Source organism: Crocuta crocuta, unplaced genomic scaffold, assembly GCF_008692635.1.
Source record: "Crocuta crocuta isolate KB4526 unplaced genomic scaffold, BGI_CrCroc_1.0 scaffold221, whole genome shotgun sequence".
Taxonomy (NCBI): Eukaryota; Metazoa; Chordata; class Mammalia; order Carnivora; family Hyaenidae; genus Crocuta; species Crocuta crocuta.
The window spans coordinates 4,838,404-4,859,252 of NW_027528610.1; the positions used below are offsets into that span (position 1 = coordinate 4,838,404).

At 43.4% G+C, this 20,849-nt stretch overlaps 1 long non-coding RNA gene across 1 annotated transcript in view; it reads left to right on the forward strand.

Moving 5' to 3' along the window:
- Positions 1 to 20,849, forward strand: part of LOC144223929 (uncharacterized) — a 392,187-nt gene that overhangs the window by 1,194 nt on the left and 370,144 nt on the right. The window contains exon 2 of the long non-coding RNA XR_013332877.1: positions 16,786 to 16,841. This is a non-coding gene — a long non-coding RNA (uncharacterized LOC144223929). The remainder of the gene's footprint in view (positions 1 to 16,785; positions 16,842 to 20,849) is intronic.

Here is a 20,849-nt window from a genome sequence, read left to right on the forward strand (position 1 = left end):
CCCCCCCCCCCCCACTAATTCATTTGCTCGTTTCTGCTTCTCTGTCTTCCTTGGTCATTTAGTTTGGAACTGGTTTGTTCATGAAACATTTATTAAGCACACGTTGTGTGACAGATGCTGTGCGGGTCGGGGCTGAGGCCGTTGAGCAGAACGGAGTTCTTCCTCATCTGGGATGTGGCTGGTGCGGGCAGGGAGGCGGGTGACTTGTAATTACGGAGACCAGCCCCACGCTGGCACTGAGCCGCACAGGTGCTCTGCCTGTGAGCGCCGGGCTGCAGAGAAGGAAACTCTGCGCTCGGATGCGCAGCTGGCGGGAAAGCCACGTGTGGAGACCGGCCTGTCCATCCTCTGGGCCCAGTGGCCTCCCACGGCATTTTATCGACTGTGCGGTGGAGAGGGAGGAAGGGACAGAGTGAGGGGTACTTGTCACATCTCTGCCCCCCCGGGACAGGGCGCCATCTCGGTATTTCTGAGCCGATTGTCGTCTTCGAGTCTACCCTGCTGTCACAGGGTCTGGAGTTCTCTCTTGTCCAGCAAGGGCGCGGACGCAGGATTAAAATGCAAGGGAGGCTAATGTCCGGGAGGAGACCAGAGCCCCGAGGAAGGCTCCTTGCTCGATTTTGTTAGGGTCCGGACACTTACAGGCGTGATGCATGTGCACAGAAGACCATGAATCCGTGAACATGAAGTCATGGGCATGAGAGAAAGGAGGTTTTGAGGACCCAGGGTGTGAGGGTCAGTACTTAGTGTGGGGCACGTGGTTGTTTCCGAATGTTTATCTTAGCCAGCCTAGGGCACAGGACGCAGCACGCCGCCTCAGGGCCAGTGAGGCACCGTTCTTTTCCTGATTAGCTCTGCTTCCCCCTGCCGGGATCTATAGCTCTGTGTACCTGTTGTGGGCCTTCCTTGCTGGGAAAGCAGCTTTCTGCGATAATACTAAGTTGGGGGGCGCTTCCGCCCTGAACACCTAATCTTGTTTGCCTAACCTTGGGTGCTTTCATCCTGAGGCTTCCTGTGCATATACGCCTTGTGAACCCATGGGTGCAAGCTCGAGGAATCCCGAGGCCTAGTCCCCATGCTCTCTGCATAGTGTGATGTCATTTCCCCTTCTCGCACCTTACCGCGTGTTACTGCCTCTGGGGCTTGCCGTCATTACCTGGCGACAGCCTTGGCCTCTCTGCTTTTTGGTGACTCCTCACCCGTCACCTCTTGCCAGAACCTTGCACACGGTTCCTGATTTCAGGGCAGGGTGGCCACACTGTTGGCGTCAGGTCATAACGGTCGATGATGTGGGCATGCCCCCCGTGGGAAGCTCGCGGCAGGATTCTGAGAAAGGCACCTTAGCAGTCACGGGGCAAAAGGTCCCGTCTGAACCCAGGGAGGGAGGCTGCATCCCTTCCCAGGGACCGCTCTCGCTAACGAAGCACGGGAAGGCTTCGATGAATGCCTTAAGGTTCTTAGAACTCAGTTTCTAAGTTTTGCAAGCTAGGCAGTGTCACTTATTGCCCTGCTTCTTCCGTTGCATCTGTTTTCTCTTTACTACAAACTTGCTGGAAGAACTAATGCCTTGAACGAACACTGGGTGAATCCTTTCTCAATGGGAGAACATTGTTTCAAAAAACATACGAACTACATGTGTAATATACACATAGTCTTTCTTGTATACTTAACAAAAGGCCTTTCTTTGACACCATAAGAAAACAATTCAAAGTAGACAACCTTAAATGTAATGTATGATTGGATGCATCTACAACATATAATCTATAGGTCTTCTAAACCTGGCATAGAAATTAAATGTCGGGTTGTTTCTATGACAGACGTTTTTAAAATGTAACATTTATTTATAGGCTGCATTTTATTAAAAAAATTTGGGGGGGCCGCCTGGGTGGTTCAGTCGGTTAAGCATTCGACTTCGGCTCAGGTCATGATCTCACGGTTCGTGGCCCTGTGCTGACAGCTCAGAGCCTGGAGCCTGCTTTGAATTCTGTGTCTTCCTCTCTGTCCCTCCCCCACTCATTTTCTCAAAAATGAATAAACGTTAAAAAAAAATTAAAATTTTTTAAGCTTCATTCTCATTTAACACATTCCCAATGTATTATACATTTGCATTGACAAATAAAGATTCTCTGTTTCTACAGCACTAGTTCTTGATAATCTGCGTAAGCATAAGATAGAGCAGGAGACATTTGAACATCTGCATACTTAAGAATACATTTTGTAGCAAAGAGATTTCAGTCTTTGATACGGAAGTAGGGGAGTTGGGGCACCGAATGCATTACAGAGTCCTAATTAAAAAAAAAAAATTTGGGAGAGCACAAGCAGGGGAGGGGCACAGAGGGGGGACAGAGGATTCGAAGTGGGCTTCAACACAGACACCTCGAAATCAGAACCTGAGCTAAAGTCGGTGCTCAACTGACTGAGCCACCCAGGTGCCCTAAGTTACAAATAATTTTAAAAGCCCAGTGTTTGCTGCCCCATAAACATTCTTGCAGAACAGCTCTACCCTTGACTTGCCCACAGCCGTGGTCCACAGTTTGTGCATCCTTCTTGGGGTCCTTCACGTGGTTTCCTCACAGTGGAGGAGATTATTAGGGAAATACTGTCAGCATCAAACAAGTGAAATTGTTGAGTGATAAACAGAATGCCCACGTTCGTGCCTTCAGCTTCGTTACATTTACCAAAATGCTGTATTTTCATGCGGACCTGTATTTAGCCATTACTGCTGCCGTTATCAAAAGAAGCACCCTAATTGCTAAAACATCCAATTACCTAATTACCTCATTTCGTGGGGACAAAATAAGGATTTCAATCTCTCTTGTTTTTGCAAAATGCCTTCTTTCCTGAGCATCGACTCGCATTTACCGGGATCTCATTACTAATAATTACTTCACTTCGTGACCTCCTTTGACCCGTGGGTCCTTCATAAGCACTGTCTCATATAACTTTTACAACAATGATGAAAGGGAAGAAATATGGGTGAAAATTTAGAATGAAAACAGTTTTCCCACATCCACACAGACACAGAGATTATCAGCCCAGATCCCTCTCATCCCAAAACACGCCCTGTACACAGGTCTGTCTTTCCTTCACTGTTACAGAAACAAATTAATAAGTGCCCGCTTTGGCAGCACACATGCAAAAGTGAATGAATAAAATAGGAAGCTCTCATTAGGTGCTGAGCGCTGTGCTGTTTGGCCACGAAAGGGTTCAGAACCTTGTTTCTTCCTTCAGTTCTTTCTCTGGTCAGAGTTTGTAATTGGTGTTTGTATTTAAACATTTATAATTTTAATGGAAAACGGTAAAAGTCCTTAATGTGACCTATATATTTGTTTGTTCATGGCATTTAGAGAACTTGTTTATATCTGGAAAAGAAAAATAAAAAGCCTAACAGGAAAAGAAAAATAAAAAGCTACCCTTTCTCCACGTATCAATTACAGAGGTTACTCTTTCTGATTGCTACTTTTCCTGGAAGCCATGTCACAAAGTAGGTTATGGTGAAAACATAATTTCCATCAGGAGCAATGTTAAAGGCTATCTTGTTACTGACCAAGGTCTTAAAGAAATGATTTATGTAATCATTTATCTTTATGCCTTTGCTCTCTCTTTGAATAAACTTTATTTGGTGTTTAATATATGACAAGGACTGGGCTAGGCATTAGGGGGAGAAAAAGGTACACTTTCTGCCTTTAGTTAACTGTTTTTTTGTTTTGTTTTTCCTCGCTGGAATGTCCTTGCACATTTTTCCTTTTCTCCTAAGCCCTGTTTATTCTTCAAGGCCTAAATCAGGCACTGCTGCCTCATTTTATCGTTTTGGATCGTTATTAGCAACTTGTGTCAGTATTTAGCATACCTACCTCTTTGTTGGTCCCTGAGGTGTTGCCATAGCATTTATGAGTTTTTATTTAGGTTGAGATGTGGTTTTTGCACTCTCTGTGTTCAGAGTTCATTTCTAGGAAAGACTATCTTATGCTTCCTGGTTTTTGCCGGTGTCTACCAGACAACTCAAAACTAGTAACTATTTATAAGACTTGGGAGTCTTTAGTTGGTGTGTTTCAGATAATCTAACTGGCTTAAGCAGGAAGAGAATTGCTGGTTAAAAAAAATCTAGAAGTTTAGAGGAAGTGCTACCTGCAGGTATGGCTGGATCAAGCGCTCAGTTTTCATTTTGTTTCATTCTGCAGGCAGAGTATCCCCAAGAGGCTGCCGGCCCCACATCCTCTTGGCCTATCAGTGGGAAGGCTCTGCCTTCACTGTCTGCCTTTTAGACTTAGAAAAAGATTCTGTTTTTATCACATGCATATCCCTGGAACAGTCATTGTGAACAGCAAACTTGACTACAGATTTCCTGGTATCTGAAGGTACAGTGTCCCTATGAAGTCTGTCATTAGCCAAATGATGTGAGGCAATAAAGCAGTTGCCATTAATTTATATAGAAAAAAATTTTGTCCATTCCCAGAGCTAAAAAACCTGATATCTTAGGACACATCTTCCAACAGATGCACAGAATAGGTGAAGACGCAGCACAGATGCCCCCAGACACACTTGAGAGCTGTGGTGGAGCGGTACTGGGGTGCTGGCTGTAGTTCTGGGAAGGGCATGGCATGCTGCTCTTGCCTGTGACGCTTCCTCCCCTCGGGATGTCACTGCCTCTGGCTGCAAAACGTGGCGTGCTACGTTTGCTTTTCCTGGCTACAGTGAAAATGCTCTTTGTGTTTATGGTTAGCGAAGATTGGTGCTAGTGTAGGTGTTTCATCAGAGTGACGTGGTGTGATGGGAACTTCCAAACAGCAGGGTTATCTGCGCCGGGATGTGGGCCCATGACCGAGTGGGGGCATGCCGTGCAAGAAATGGGCAAGTAGACCCAGGCGTTGCCCAGTCTGGACTTGCCCGGCAGGCCTCCGTGGGAAGAGACCTGGCAGTCTAAGTCAGCATATCCGCTGTAGTGTCTGATAAATGCCTGTTCAGTTAAACACAAGGAAAAAGGCAGCTGTGACCTGTATAAAACAGGAAAAAATCTGTTTACTCCTTAGCTGTATAAAACTGCACGATACATAACCATCATGGGATTAGTTTCCCAAAGAAATAAGAACACAGCTGTGATGTTTGATGCCTTCAAAAGTTAGTTGCAATATTAATTATATTTAAATGTACAGTAAATATTACTTGGCATAAATGTCATTAGGCACTGAATTAGCTATAGTATTGCTTGGCTTTTTTTTTTTTTTTTTTTTTTTTTTTTTGTTTGTTTGTGTTTTNGGATGGGAATGTTTCCTGTGATAAATTTCCCTGTAGAAAGCTGTGGTACTCAGAGTTGTAGCAAGATCTTAATGTTTATTTTTAAGAGAGAGAGATAGAGTGGAAGCAGGGGAGGAGCAGAGAGAGAGGGAGACACAGAATCTGAAGCAGGCTCCAGGCTCTGAGCTGTCAGCACAGAGCCCGATGGGGCTCAAAACCAGGAATAGTGAGATCATGACCTGAACGAAAGTTGGGCGCCTAAATGACTGAGCCACCCAGGCACCCTAAGCAAAATCTTACCTTACACCTGGAGTTAAAGAAATAGGTACTAGCAAATGTTTGTTTTTGACAGCAATGACAAAAACGGCAATGCCCTTTTACCAAAAACATTTTGCAGAATAGGAAGTAAATCCAAATGTTTTTCATCTCTAATTTTCAAGCATTTTGAAAAAGAGTGTAGTTGGCATTGAGTGTTCACTAAACATCTCGCATTTCATTTCAAAACCGTAAGTAAATACACAATTCACAGACTTTCAAAAACATTCTTTACAACAGCTTCACATGTTTCTAGGATAAAAGTGACATCCCCAGCTATACAGATGCATTCTCTGTTTGGAAAACTACAAAATGAACAAGTAAAATGGATCAGCAGTCTGAAATAGGAGCGCCTGGGTGGCTCGGTCAGTTCAGAGTCCAGCTTTGGCTCAAGTCATGATCTCACGGTTAGTAGGTTCGAGCCCCACATTAGGCTCTGTGCTGACAGTCAGAGCCTGGAACCTGCTTCGGATTCTGTGTCTCCCCCTCTCTCTGCTCTTCCACCACTCATTCTCTGTCTCTCAAAAATAAATAAACATTAAAAAATTATTTTAAAAAATCTGAAATGGAAGTCAAAGTGAAATTTTGAAAGGACCCAGCCTGACATGTAAAAGACAGATGTAACTTCAAGATTTCCTATTATGGCTTGAGTTTTCAGGATACGTGCTTCAGAGCAGGAGCTAATAAAATATGGGTAGTATTTGTTGAATTATATGGACTGATGCAATTCTCCCTTGGGGAACCCCCCCTTCCACAAAGTTCTGGTGAACTTTCCTAGATCCTTGTGGTCAGATATATTTAAAATAATGAAAACACAAAATCCATTCTCTCAGTAAGTAAGATGGCAAGTTCAGGGTCACTGCAACAACATCCATGGCCTAGGGAAGTCTGCCTCCTCATGTACAGGCCTGATAGTAGTTTTGCGTTTGTAAATTTCTCATGGAAGCCAGTTAGCTGTGACTGTTGTCATTTTAAGCACCAGGCTTTATTTCCAGTACCTTATTCTCTCTCTTCACCTTGGGGTACATGATCCCACTCTTAACATACTTTTGAGTGCTATAGTAAGAAAGTAAGTTTTTTATAGTGTAGTCCTGGGGCGCCTGGGTGGCTCAGTCAGCTAAGCATCTGACTTCAGCTCAGGTCATGATCTCACGGTTCGTGGGTTCGAGCCCCGTGTCCGGCTCTGTGCTGACAGCCAGCTCAGAGGCAGGAGCTGTCTTCAGATTCTGTGTATTCCTTTCTCTCTCTGACTCTCCCCTGCTCACGCTGTCTCTCTCTCTCTGAAAAGTAAATAAAACATTAAAAAAAAGTAAAATGTAGTCCTTTGAGTAGCCTCAGATTCACATCTCAAAAAGCAACTATAAATGTAGAAAACACTCCATATGGACCATCAATTTAAGGGTCTTCAAAGACTCTTTGTAATTCTGAAATCTAATTTTTCTTCAACTTTGCATACATATACTACAAATTTTGTTTATTTAATACAGTTTTAATTAAAAATTTAAAATTTGGGGCGCCTGGATGGCTCAGTCGGTTAAGCCTCCAACTTCAGTTCAGGTCCTGATCTCACAGTCTGTGGGTTCGAGCCCCATGTTGGGCTCTGTGCTGACAGTTCAGAGCCTGGAGCCTGCTTTGGATTCTGTGTCTCCCTCTCACTCTCTGCTCCTCCCCTTCTCACACTCTGTCTTTGTCTCTTCTGAACAATAAATAAATATTAAAAAGAACAAAAAACTAAATTCCAGCATAGTTATCATACAGTGTTCTATATTAACTTCAGGTGCACAATACAGTGATTCCATACGTTACTCAGTGGTCATCACGGTAACTGTACTCCCTTCAAAAGTATGTTAGGAGTCGGGAGAGTACTTCAGAAGGGATGGAGGAAATAGCCCCTGAAGTTTTTTATTTTCACGTAGTCCTGATTGTTTAGTTTTGCTTTTTTCCCCCCCTCGCTTCAGGAGACCTATCTGGAAAACTGTTGCTATGGCCACGGTCGGAGACACTAGGGTCTGGGCTCTATTCTGGGATTTTTATGGACTCAACTCTCACATTTGGGTTCTTAATCCATTTTGAGTGTATTTTTGTGTGTGGTGTAAGACACTGGTCTGGTTTCATTCTTCATGTTGCTGTCCAGTTTTCCCAGCACCATTTTTGAAGAGACTTTTTCCTACTGGGTATTCTTGCCTCTTTGTCAGAGATTAACTCACGTATAATGTGGGTTTATTTCTGGGTCTTTTCTGTGTTTTGTTGACCCCTGTGTCTGTCTTTGGGCCAGGAGCCTGCTGTTTGGATTACCACAGTTTTGTACTCTATCTTGAAAGCTGAGATTGTGATAACCTCCTTTCTCTCTCTTTTCAAGATAGCTTTTGGGGTGTTGTGTGCTTTCATACAAAGTCCCTATGTCTTTTCATTGGAGGGTTTAGTCCATTTACTTTGGAAGCAATTATTGACAGATATCCATTTATTGCCATCTGTTACTTATTTACAGTTTTTATAGCTCCTCTCTGTCCCTTTCTTTTACTCTTTTCTCTCACATTTTTCTGGCTTTCTTTAGTGATATACTTGGATTTCTTTTTATTTTTTGCATATCTTATACTGATTTTTTGATTTGTGGTTACCATTAGGTTTGTATATAACATACATATAGCGCTCTGTTTTAAGTTGGACTCATTTAGAATGGACCCATTCTAAAAGCACTTAGTTTTTACTTCCTCCCTTCTCCCCATTTTAGGTATGTAGTGTCATACTTTCTATCAATTTATTTTTTTGGATGTAAAAATTACTTATACTTTGTACTTATATCCTGTGGTTTTTCCTTTCCACGCAAAGAGTCCCCTTTAACATTTCTCCTAGGCCTCGTTTGGTGGTGATGAATTCCTTTAACTTTTGTCTGGGAAACCTTGATCCTTCTATTCTGAGTGATACCTTGCTGGGTAGATTATTCTTGGTTGCAGGGTTTTGTTTTGTTTTTGTTTTCTTTTTGCACTTTGAATATATCCTATTCTTTTCTGGCCTGCAGTTTCTGATCAAAAATTAGCTGATAACCTTACAGAGTTTCCCTTGTAGGTATCTGCTTTCTTTTTACTTGCTGCTTGGGAAATCTCTGTCACTACTACTTTCCGTTTTAATTACTTACGTCTTAGTATGAACTCCCTTGGGTAGATTTTGATGGGAGTTCTCTGTGCCTCTTGAATCTGGATGTCTATGTCCTTCCCCAGAATTGGGAACTTTTCAGCTATTATTTCTTTAAATAAAAATTCTGCCTCCATGTCTCTTTCTCCTCTTTCTGGGATCCTTGTAATAGAATGCTCCCTTCCCTTAGTCTGTTTTCATTTGTTACTATTTTTTCTCTCTCCTGTTCAGCTTGGTTGCTTTCCATTTCTCTGTCCTGCAAGTTGATGATCCGTTCTTCTTCCACTTTACTTCCCTCCACTTAATTCCCTCCAGTGTACTTTTAATTTCAGTTACTGAGTTCTTCATCCCTGAAGGTTCTTTTCATTCAAATTTTAGTTTTGTTTGTTTTTCATGTACTTCAGATTTTAGGAAATTAGCTCAAATCCAAAGGTGACCACATATTTCTTCTTTCACTTTAGGAAAAAATTGGGTTTTTCAGTGTATAGAAACATTCATAAGATAACGTTTAAATGTTATTAAGCTTACTTTCACCATTCTGTGAACACTAATATTAAAGTTCATTTTCCCTTTTATTATAAAGGAGAATAAAGGGATATTTTTGCTTAATTTTTAGACGATAACTGCTTTTTTGTAACAGTGTAGTGAAGCACATCAATTCTGTGGCCCCACTTTTACTTTTCCAGTACTTAAATTAACATTCATCCAGGGTATCTTTTCATTAGGTGTTGGCATGTAATTACTGAAATCCTTGTGGTTTCCATTATTTACACATATTCCTGATACTTGGCTCATGCCTCTTAATTTCTTTTCTTAACCTCTGTACTAGAATTGTAAATCATCATGGTACCTTGTGCTCACAGAAACCCTCTGAATATATTTTTTGCTTCGTATTTTATGTTGTTAAGGGGGGAAAAAGCACTGTCCGGTTTGTATTTGTTTTTATTTCTGTAGCATACTCTCCCATGATGTTTGCAATTTGCCTCTCGCAAACAACTTCCAAAGACAGATGCCGTTAACGTTCCCAAGAGCGCTGTGAGTCGAGTCCGTGCACTGCACCCACAGTTTATGGTTGGTAAATGTAGCAGAAAGAGGCTCGCTTTCCTGAGATCACTGACCATGAGCAGAGGCAGGATTCGCTTCTGGAGTGTCGGCTCTGCTGCTCCCGTCCTGACAGAGTCACAGCCGGACGTGTTTGCCGCGGGCATTTTCATGGACATTTGAGGAGCAGAGTGAGAAGTGAGGCTGTCCAGCTGTCCTTTCCCAGGATCTTTAGGGGCTCAGCCTCCACCCAGCCAAGAAATGGGGATTCTCAGGACTCAAACCTGGGGCCTCCTCCCTCCCTCTGCGCGTTCAAACCAGGCGGCACCATTCATGTCTATGGCTTCAGTGCAGCCTCTGGGCCTGTGGCCTCCACGTCAGGTGACATGATGACCTGGGAACTACTAGTTTTGATAGGCTCCCTGTAGATGTGGGAAGTGGGGGTATAATTTAGAGCAAGGCCCTGCTTTTGCAAAGGGGGAAGCCCATCCCACCCACTAGCCCGGTTGAAAAGTGGAAGAAGGAGAGAGGGACACAGATAGGAAATCAGCATACTAGGGGCACCTGGGGGCTCAGTCGGTTAAGCGTCCTACTCTTGATTTCAGCTCAGGACATGATCTCACGGTTCCTGAGTTTGAGCCCCGCATCGGGCTCTGTGCTGACAGCACAGATCATGCTTGGTGTTCTGTCTTCCTCTCTCTCTGCCTCTCCCCTGCTTGCTCTGCATATGTCTCTCAAAGTAAATAAAAATTAAAAAAAAAAAACACCGTACTAATTCCTCCACTTCTCGTGTGTGTATGTTGGGGAGCTGCTCATAGACACATGCAGAGAAATAAAGCCATGCCCATTTTTCTGCACATAGCTGCAGGAAGCTGTAATACTGCCGTGCAGTGGTTCTTAATTCCGCCTCTTGTGATGAGTGCAGGATGGAGGCCCGGCATCCATATTATTAGGAAAGCACGAGCAAGCAAACGGCTCCCAGGGAAACCTGATGTGTAGCCAGGGTTGAAAACCACCGTTCTTGGAGATGTTCTCAATTTACCCAGTGTGGGACCGGAGCCATAATGAAGGTCTGGCACGGGGAGGTACCTGGATAGAGAAGCTGAGCTAAAATAAGCTTAGCATGGTGATCAGACGGTCTGGAAGCTTCTGTTCAGGCTGATGAGCAGTCACAGAAGGGCTGGCAAAATCAAGACCAGCCTGAGATTGGGATGCAGAGGCCTGGTGGCATTGAGAACCAGGACAAAAGCCAGGATCGTGCACTGTACTGTCAGGAATGAAATGAACGCTCCACGATGCCAGAGGACACCTCAGAGAACCCCAGACCGGGAAGCAGACCAGAGCAGCATAGAGCAACGCAGAGCCTGCTACTTGATCAGAACTTCCATCTCTGTGCCACAAAGTCCCAGGGACAGAACTTGATACAATTTACAGGGTCCAGTGCAGGAGGAAAATACAAAATTCTCGTTCAAAAAGAAGGGGGCAGAGTGCCATTCAAAGTCTTGTCCATATTTCCACAGTCTGTCTCTCTCAACTTGTCACAGACTTTATTGTTTGCTATTTAATGTCTTTCTCAATGAAAAAAAAAACCCTAAAATTTTAAATTACTGGCATGAATTTTATCATTCCTGTTGACATTGCGTAATGCCCAATGCTGTTAGCGTGGAGCCTGCTTCAAATCCCTTGTCCCCCTCTCTTTCCACACCTCCCCCACTTGTGCTCTCTCTCTCCCTCAAAACTAAACAAACATTTAAAAAAGGGGTGCCTGTTTGGTTCAGTTGGTAGAACATGTGACTCTTGATCTTGGGGTTGTAAATTCAAGCCCCACGTTGGGTATAGATATTATTTAAGAAAAAAAGCATTTTTTAAATATGTATTTTGAGAGAGAGCGCAAATGCACAAACAGGGGAGTGGCAGAGAGAGAATCCCAAGTGGGGCTTGACCTCATGAGATCATGACCTGAGTTGAAACCAAGAGTCAGATGCTCAACTTACTGAGCTACCCAGGCACCCCCTAAATAATAGAAAAAATCTTAAAGAAGCAAACACAGGTTGAAAGTTTAAAGCATTACTGATTTCAGGATGGTGACAGCAGATCGTTAATCCAAGTGTGGGTCCTTCTGGGCATGGAGCCCATCAATTAAGCCTTGCTCGAAAATACTCTTCTGGATTCCCAGATGTTATCTTAGAGGAAGATGGGAGAGAAGACCTTTTTTGCTACACCTGAAATCAGACTGTCTTGGTTATTGGATCCTACTTATAAATTCAAAGAATGAAATAATTAAGTATTAAAAAATTATTCCTGAGATTGACTGCATTAGTTAAGATTCTGTTGGTCACTGAGTGAAAAAGTGAAAGTCATTATATACATTATAAAAGATTTTTTTAAGAATATGAAGCCAGGGAAGGGCACCTGGGTGGCTCAGTCAGTTAAGCTCAGGTCATGATCTCAGAGTCGGTGAGTTCAAGTCCCACATTGGGCTCTGTGCTGACGGCTTAGAGCCTGGAGCCTGCTTCAGATTCTGTGTCTCCCTCTCTCTGACCCTTCCATGCTCATGCGCTGTGTCTGTCTCAAGAATAAATAAACATTAAAAAAACTGAGAATATGATGCCAGGGAAAGATGGAAGCCTAGGGGATTGTCACTAGGAAGGGAAAGCCTGCAGACAGCATGCCTCTACTTTGGATTTCCAGGCTCTTGTGGATTCCCATCGGCATGTCTTTCTTTCCGCTGCCTCAGGAGATGCACTTTCTTTATTTCTCAAGGTGCACATGACTGGATGTGGAGCCCCTCTGTTCAGAAGTGTACATTGTAATTGATTAAGTGTTCTGTGCCTAAAAACAGTAAGAGTTCATAACAGTCAGGGAACAGTTACTGTGTCCCAGAGTCCTTGGTATCCGTATATTCCCCATCTCCGTCTCCACAATCAGTGCTTAGAAGGACACAAAGTGGCCTCACGGACACATTGAGACACTTTTCCCAGATGACCTGGACAGTAAGAGAGCAAAGGAAAGGAGCCCAGGTTCATCTGTGCTCAGGGCTAAATTCTCAACCATTTCACTGGAACCTAATAAATTACAAAGGCTGGTTTTAGTATATACTTTGTTGGAACAAAAACCGTCCTCACTCTTACAGTTTCTTTTTCCCCCTGGTTATACGTTGGCTGCTGTCAAAGAGTTGAGAACACTTGTGATCCTTGATTTTATTCAAGGAACTCCGTTAAAACGACAGTAGCAATTAAGCACAGCAGATTCTCATAAATCTTTGCCCTTAGTTAATGAGTGACCTTCAGAAGAGTGATTGCATATCCTCCAAGACACTGTGCATAATCCCACAAAAATTGATGCCAGGTGGATCCGACCTGCGTGCAAAAACAGGCTTCCTGGAATGTTCAGGAAGTGTCTTGTGTAAGTACTTTCAGGCTGCCCCCTGCTGGCTGATGGACGGGGACATCGCCCACCCCAGAAGGATGTGAATGCCACCGAGAAGCATGGGTCCTAGGAGGGCTCAGTTTCATGTGGCCTCAGTCCAGTTGGAAATGGCTGAGTCTCCCCTCCCTGTATTTTATGCCCCATATCACCTCCACAGAGGAGTGAGAAACCGTTCACAGCAGTTTTTTTGTTTTTGTTTTTTCTCTCTCTCTCTCTTTAATCCTCTGTGTGCTGCATCCAAAGGCCTACTGTTGTTGCTTACCAGAGTCAGGACTGAAATCTCGATACAAAATTAACTACGTAAACATCGGAAAGCAGTCCAGTTAGATTACTGGTGGTCATTTTTGTCCTTCTCATCTCTTGCCTTCCTCAGCGGAAGCCTGCAGGGTACTTACTGAATTGAAATGTAGATGAACTAGATTCTGTCATGAATAAAAGTCACATGGTTATATAGTTACTTCTTTAGACTGGTTTTAATGTTCATTTACTTTTTTTCTCAATTTTATTTTCCTCCTGTACTTCGTAGCTGTGTCTGTATTCTGATGCTGGTGAATTTTTCTTTTCCTTTTTATTTGAGCGAGCTAGAGAGAAAGTGGACACATCTATTGTGGGTGTAAGCATGAGCAGGGGAGACTAAAGGGAGGGGGGAGAGAGAATCCCAGGCAGACTCCATGCTCAGTGTAGATAGAACTCAACACGTGGCTTCATCCCACGATCCTGGGATTTTGACCGGAGCCAAAATCAAGAGTCAGATGCTAAGCCAGCTGAGCTACCCAGGTGCCCCTTAATGTTTATTTTTATTTAAAATGTCATTGGGGTGCCAGGTAGCCACTACTTTATTAAGTCCATTTTATGATTTTTTTTTAAGTGAAGAAAGTTAACTGTAAAAAATAATTAGAAGATAGGTACCTTGTTGGCTCAGTCAGAAGAGTAGCCCTTTGTTGGGAGTGCAGAGATTACTTACTTACATACGTACATAAATGCTTTAAAAAATAAAAAATAGGCATAAGATAATTTCTATATTATAATTAATAGCTTTCATAGAGCTAATATAAAAGTAATATCTAGGACCTGAAAACAGGCTGTAAAACTGCATGTGTGCACTCAAGGGGGAATAATTCTTTTACAAAACAGATGTCAGTTCTTTGTAATCCTGTTAGAATTTCGTTGAGAATAAAATAGTTAAGGATTTAGAATAAAATATTTTTCCTTATTTCTAAAGAAGCACATATTCATTATAGAAAATTCAAAGACTACAGATTTAGAGAAACGAAATGGTGACTACACCTGTAAAATTAAGGTGTGATGTATATATCACACATATATGTGTGTCTAAATTACTTCCTAGATATTTCTAGCTCAGATTTTTTTTAAAGTTTTATTTATTTTTGAGAGAGAGAAGGAGACACAGAATCTGAAACAGGCTCCAGGCTCTGAGCTAGCTGTCAGCAAAGAGCCTGATGCGGGGCTCGAACCTACAAACCGTGAGCTCATGACCTGAGCCGAAGTCAGACGCTTAACCGACTGAGCCACCCAGGTGCCCCTTCTATCTCAGATTTTAATACAAAGCGTTGTGTAAATGGCCATTAATATGAGAAAACCTAGCTAAATAACTGACAGTAATTTAAATGATTCTATAGTGAATGAATACAATTAAACGTATGTAAGACTCCTTTTCACGTATTTGGCTTCTAGTATCTTATCAGTAACCCAGACAGGTGAAGATGATGTTAGCACATAATAGTGCCCGCTTGTGAATGACAACAGAACAGAGATTAAGTATTGATGTTTAATTAGCTGCTAGGGGTTTTTTTTTTGTTTTGTTTTTTTTTTAAACCACCTAAGTAACCTCTCCCCACAAACTTTAGTAACCAAACTGTTTGAGCTTAGGTTCCAATGAATTTATAAATTCTGACCTGCCATGAGCCTTGATGCTAGAAGTTTAAGTGCACAAAGACAAGGATGTGTATAATATAGCAGGTTTGTTTAAACACACCCCTTAGAGCTCATACCTTCAAGTGTTTCATTGCACATGCTTGCATTTAGAGGTTATGAATTGTCTCTGTAATCCATGAATGTATTCGATCAGTGCTATTGATGGACTGCTGTGTGTGGACGTAATCATGGATGAGACAAGCAGACTGCAGTCTAGTGATGGAGAGAGATGACAGCTGGCCAGTCTAAGACAGGAGACCGAGTCCTGGATGGGAGATGGCACAGGGTGATAGAGCCCCCCGCCCAGCCCAGTCCTTGGGCTCAGGTCCATGTAAAAGCGTGGAGGAGAAGGGGAAAAATAGTTGGGGAGAGGGAGGGAGGCAAACTATGAGACTCTTGAATGCCAAGAACAAACTGAGGGCTGATGGGGGTGGGGGGAGGGGGAGGGGGGGAGACGGGCATGGAGGAGGGCACTTGTGGGGATGAGCACTGGGTGTTACATGGAAACNTTTTGTTTTTTTTTTTTTTAAACCACCTAAGTAACCTCTCCCCACAAACTTTAGTAACCAAACTGTTTGAGCTTAGGTTCCAATGAATTTATAAATTCTGACCTGCCATGAGCCTTGATGCTAGAAGTTTAAGTGCACAAAGACAAGGATGTGTATAATATAGCAGGTTTGTTTAAACACACCCCTTAGAGCTCATACCTTCAAGTGTTTCATTGCACATGCTTGCATTTAGAGGTTATGAATTGTCTCTGTAATCCATGAATGTATTCGATCAGTGCTATTGATGGACTGCTGTGTGTGGACGTAATCATGGATGAGACAAGCAGACTGCAGTCTAGTGATGGAGAGAGATGACAGCTGGCCAGTCTAAGACAGGAGACCGAGTCCTGGATGGGAGATGGCACAGGGGGGTAAAAGCCCCCCGCCCAGCCCAGTCCTTGGGCTCAGGTCCATGTAAAAGCATGGAGGAGAAGGGGAAAAATAGTTGGGGAGAGGGAGGGAGGCAAACTATGAGACTCTTGAATGCCAAGAACAAACTGAGGGCTGATGGGGGGGGGGGGAGGGGGGGGGGGGGAGACGGGCATGGAGGAGGGCACTTGTGGGGATGAGCACTGGGTGTTACATGGAAACCAACTTGACAATAAACTTAAAAAAAAAGAAAATGTGCTAGTTGGGCTGTGTCATAGTCAAGGTGCAGTTAGGACTGCGGATACCTGAATGTTCAAGTCAGACCTTTTGTTTTATTTTATTTTTATTCATTTATTTTTAATGTTTAGTTTTGAGGGAGAGAAAGAGAGAGTGTGAGCAGGGAGGGGCAGACAGAGAGAGGTAGAGGGAGGGAGGCACAGAATCTGAATCAGGCTCCAGGCTTCAAGTTGTCAGCACAGAGCCCGACCCAGGGCTTGAACTCCTGAACTGTGAGATCATGACCTGAGTCGAAGTCATAGGCTTAACAACTAAGCCCCTCAGGTGCCCTGCGTCAGACCTTTGAGAAGCCCCAGGGTTTAGCGGAGGGAGTGGCATGCAGCAGGTGCTTAGTGAATGCTTACTGACCACTGACTGCAGAAGTGGGACCAAATGATGGTTGCACCACTGAAAAGTGCTTTGTCTGATCTCAACCCAGGTGGATCTAGGTGCCAGGATGGATTGACTTGTCTGGCTCGCTAACTTGTTATCTCTATTCCTGCAGGGCTTTAGCGGTTCAGACGAGAGGCCAAGCCGCCACGGCATACTGAACACGTCTGGGTGAGTACTTTGAAAAGGACCATATGTATTTGTGTTTTAAAATTGGGAGACATTTGTTTAAATCGAAGCCATTCGATTTAAAATCACTCGATTTGCATATGCATGGATACATTTACCTACCTACACAATTCTCCTAGACTACACGTTTAATTGATATGGCTTAAGATGAGTCAGCATTTTTCCTGGTTCGTGCTGACTGTTCCAATCCAGGCTCTACCACTTGGAGCTGTGTGCCCTTAGGAAGGTTACTTGACATCTCTGTTCCTCATTTCCTAATCTATACATTTTCGACAATGATTACACCAAAATTATAGAATGTGTATGAGGCTGAGTTAATACACATAAGGAGCACACAATACTATTTGTCACATAGAGAGAACTGTGTAATTATTGTATTGTCATTATCCTAACCATAAAATATTTACATTAAAAACATTTAATTCACCAGAGTAAAAAGTCTATAAAGTAGTGGTTTATAAAACATATCTGAATCCAAATGAGTCCATATTGCAAAGAACAGAGAATACTGTCAGACAGTAACTACTTTATTATTATTCCTAACCATGATACCACTAATGTTAAAAATATTTAGATTACTAGGTCAAACTAATACTTTAGTTTATTATCTATCAAGAAGGTTTTCATTATTCTTGGTGTTTTAAATATGTTGAAAAACATGAATTACAACGAGGATGAATTTAATTTAAATGGTGAAAATGGAAATGCAGTCATTTAGGATGCCTTTTCTGTCTTCAGAGGAAAAATATATCCTGAAGGAGGCTAGTTCCTTGGAATGAATACATTTTAAAATCTAATTTGTTTTTCTTGCAATTTGTAGATCTGGAATTACTAAAGTGTTCACATCTTTGAGCTCATGTGGCATACCATATTTCATCTGCAAAGCAAAGATGACATGCCTAGAACATGATCTGTAATCACTTTGTTTCCTCCTTCAGCCTCACATTGCAAGCGCTCTGTTGGAAGGTGGACTGTCAAACATGTTTTGTAGCTTCTAGAACTTTCCAAAGAAATAAACTCGTAGGAATTCGTAAAAGAATAGGACATCCCTCGGAATGTATCTTCTTCACCGTTTCCCAGTTGCCTAGGCTTGTTGGAATGTGTGGGGGGCTTTGGGACTGTGCTTTGGGCCCGTCTTGTTCACTGGGAAGTCTGCACTTCCGTGGGACGTTTGTGTGGGATCCGTGGGAAGGGCCCGGGCAGTTGGGGGCGGACTCGGTGGTGGCAGCCACACGTGGCACTGCCCCTCCACGGGGTGGGCTCTGGAGGGTTGCCTGTGGCGCCGTAGCCCTGGGGTGGCCATGGCGGCACCCTCACGCCAACGACGACCGTGCTCTGGCCTTGGCGGCGGCCTCTCCAGCACGCTTGGGGCCTTGCTTTCAACACCGCATCAGGGCTGGAGGTGCGGCGGCCGGACACCCCAGCCCAGTGCCCCCCATGTGGTGGCTCTCCGTGCTTTCTGGAAAGCACCTGGGAGCGGCGTTCTCCAAGGCTGCTGGTCACTGAGGTTTCTCACCCAGCTTAGCACCTGCCTGTGGTCTCCTGACCTTGGCTGTGGCCCACAGAGATGGCCAGACTTTGGCTTTGGCACTTCTGGGGTGTCTGGTTTCATAGCGTCGTCTTGGAAGATCACTCACGCTTCCTGTTGGGTTGGCAGAGTGTGTGGGAAGAGGGTAAAGAGTAGCTCAGAGGCTTTTATTATAATTAAGTTTGTCTATTTAAAGGACCATTTACTCTGCCGATCGCAGGGATTATTATTATTAGCTCCAGTCGTGGTAGTAATTATGGCAGTAAAAGCAGGGGAGGGAGGAGAGGAGAAGGAGTGTAGTAGCCATACTAGTACTAGTAGTATTTATCGGACACAGCACTAAGGCCTGCCATGTAGAATGTCATGCGGTACTACGTAGGCCGGCACTCCGAGTAGTACGCGGTATGTCTCTGATGTTGGAGGTAGCGTACAGAGGAGTTACGTAACTTGTCGCAGCTCCTGGAGCTGATAGTGGTACAGGTGGGGTTCAGACCTGTGGTAGGCATCCTTCATTCCCACTCCCATCTGCTGTCCTGAGAATTGGGACCCAGGCTTGATTATCCCATATGCTCATCGTATAAGATAACCTGTGTATTGGATTTTATTGGCCTCAGTTTCCTCATCTGCAGAAAGTCCCTAATAATAATAGCCCATCTGACTTTCTTGCAAGGTTAATATGAGGGGGGAAAAAGATGCTGAGAAAGTGTTTTGTGAACTATAAACCCTTCATCAATAAATGTTAGCGTCTTACTGGCATTGAATATTTTGTGTTCTAGAAACGAGAGTAGTCTGCAGTTGTAAAATGTTGATGACGGCAGATGCTGTAAACTCATTCTCGGGAGTTGAGATCCCAGGGTGTAGGAGCTGGTATCCAGTCCACAAGTGCTCAACGCTGCTACATGTTTGTATCATTTGGGGCAGCTTCTAATAATGGTCGTTGTTCAAGATTTAGTCCATTTTTCAGAAATCGTATTTACTTGGTCTGGTGTAGGGCCTAAGCATCTAAGTATGTGTACATGTGTGTGCATACGTATTGGTACATGTAAGTGCGTGTATGAGCCTGCAGGTGTATAAATATGTTAGTGTGTATCCTCCAGAATGATTTTAGTATGTGTTGAGGGGGTACAAGTGGCGGGATTGAACCAACGAGCTTCCTTCTGACGTGAGAGGTAACTGTCTGTTCATGAAGGACAGCCCCAGTTGACCCGTGCTATCCAGTGTCCTACCTGGTGACCCACCCCCTTTCACTCTCAAGAGTCCTTGTTGGGATGGTAAATTACATAGGTTATATGGATTATGTAGTCGCCTGCTGATGGGGAAATGAGGTTTGGGGAGGCTATTTTCCTTCTAAAAGGAGTAGTATATGGGATTGCTTTGGAGTCCTGTTGAACATCTTGTGAGTAAGCAGGATGTTTCTTGAGATTCTTAAGCTGAGAGAATTTCTTAATTTTTCTGTGATGATAACTCTTTAAAATAAAAACACGCACTGTTTCCAGGTAAGCCAACAAAGTTTTGCAATGCTGAGGTCTCTCATCCCACAGACTGATTTACGTAGAAAACAGTTGTAGAAACATTTATAATTGCTGAGAGCAGCTTCCTGTGAATACTGTCCTTTGTTACTTAGAAAATTAGATTTAGGGATATTTATATATATATATGTATATACATATATATGTAGCTAATTTTCAGCCAGTAGTCTGGGTTGTAAAGGATACACAAGGAGTCTGTATTCAGCACACACAGAAATCCGTGGATGTGGGCATTTTGCTGTGCTAACAGGCAGGATACCGCCTCATCATCGGGCATGCTGTTCCAGGGTGACTGAATCTGAAGTGCAGGGCTGGGGAGATTACAGGTCTCAGAGTGAAACCAAGGACGCTAGAAGGTCACATCACTCAGCAGTAATGGGTGTCCGCTTGTGGAGTCCAGGAATTGTGTGATATCCCAAAGATCTGGTGCGGTTCACCATAGGACCCTGAAGTGTTCTCACTTTTGTTTGTGTGTGATTATGGGTGAAAGTCAGAGATTTAATTTTTTTTAAGGCCAGTATAGTTATCATACAGTGTTACAATAGTTTCAGGTGTAGTGATTCAGCCATTCTGTACATTACTCAGCGCGCATCGTGGTGAGTGTACGCTTCATCTCTGTCTGCTGTTTCCCCCATCTCCCCCACCTCCTCCCTGCTAACCACCTGTTTGTTCTCCATAGTTACAAGTCTGGTGTTTTGTTTGTCTCCTTTTTCTTTGTTTAGTCTCCTAAATTCCACATGAGTGAAATAATACAGTATTTGTCTTTCTCTGACTTATTTGTCTTAGCCTTCACTATCTAGCTCTATCCATGTTGTTGCAAATGGCAAGATTTCATTCTTTTTTACTGCTGAGTAATATTCCCTTGCATACACGTACCATCACTTCTTTATCCATGCGTCTGTTGACGGACACTTGGGCTGCTTCCATAATTTC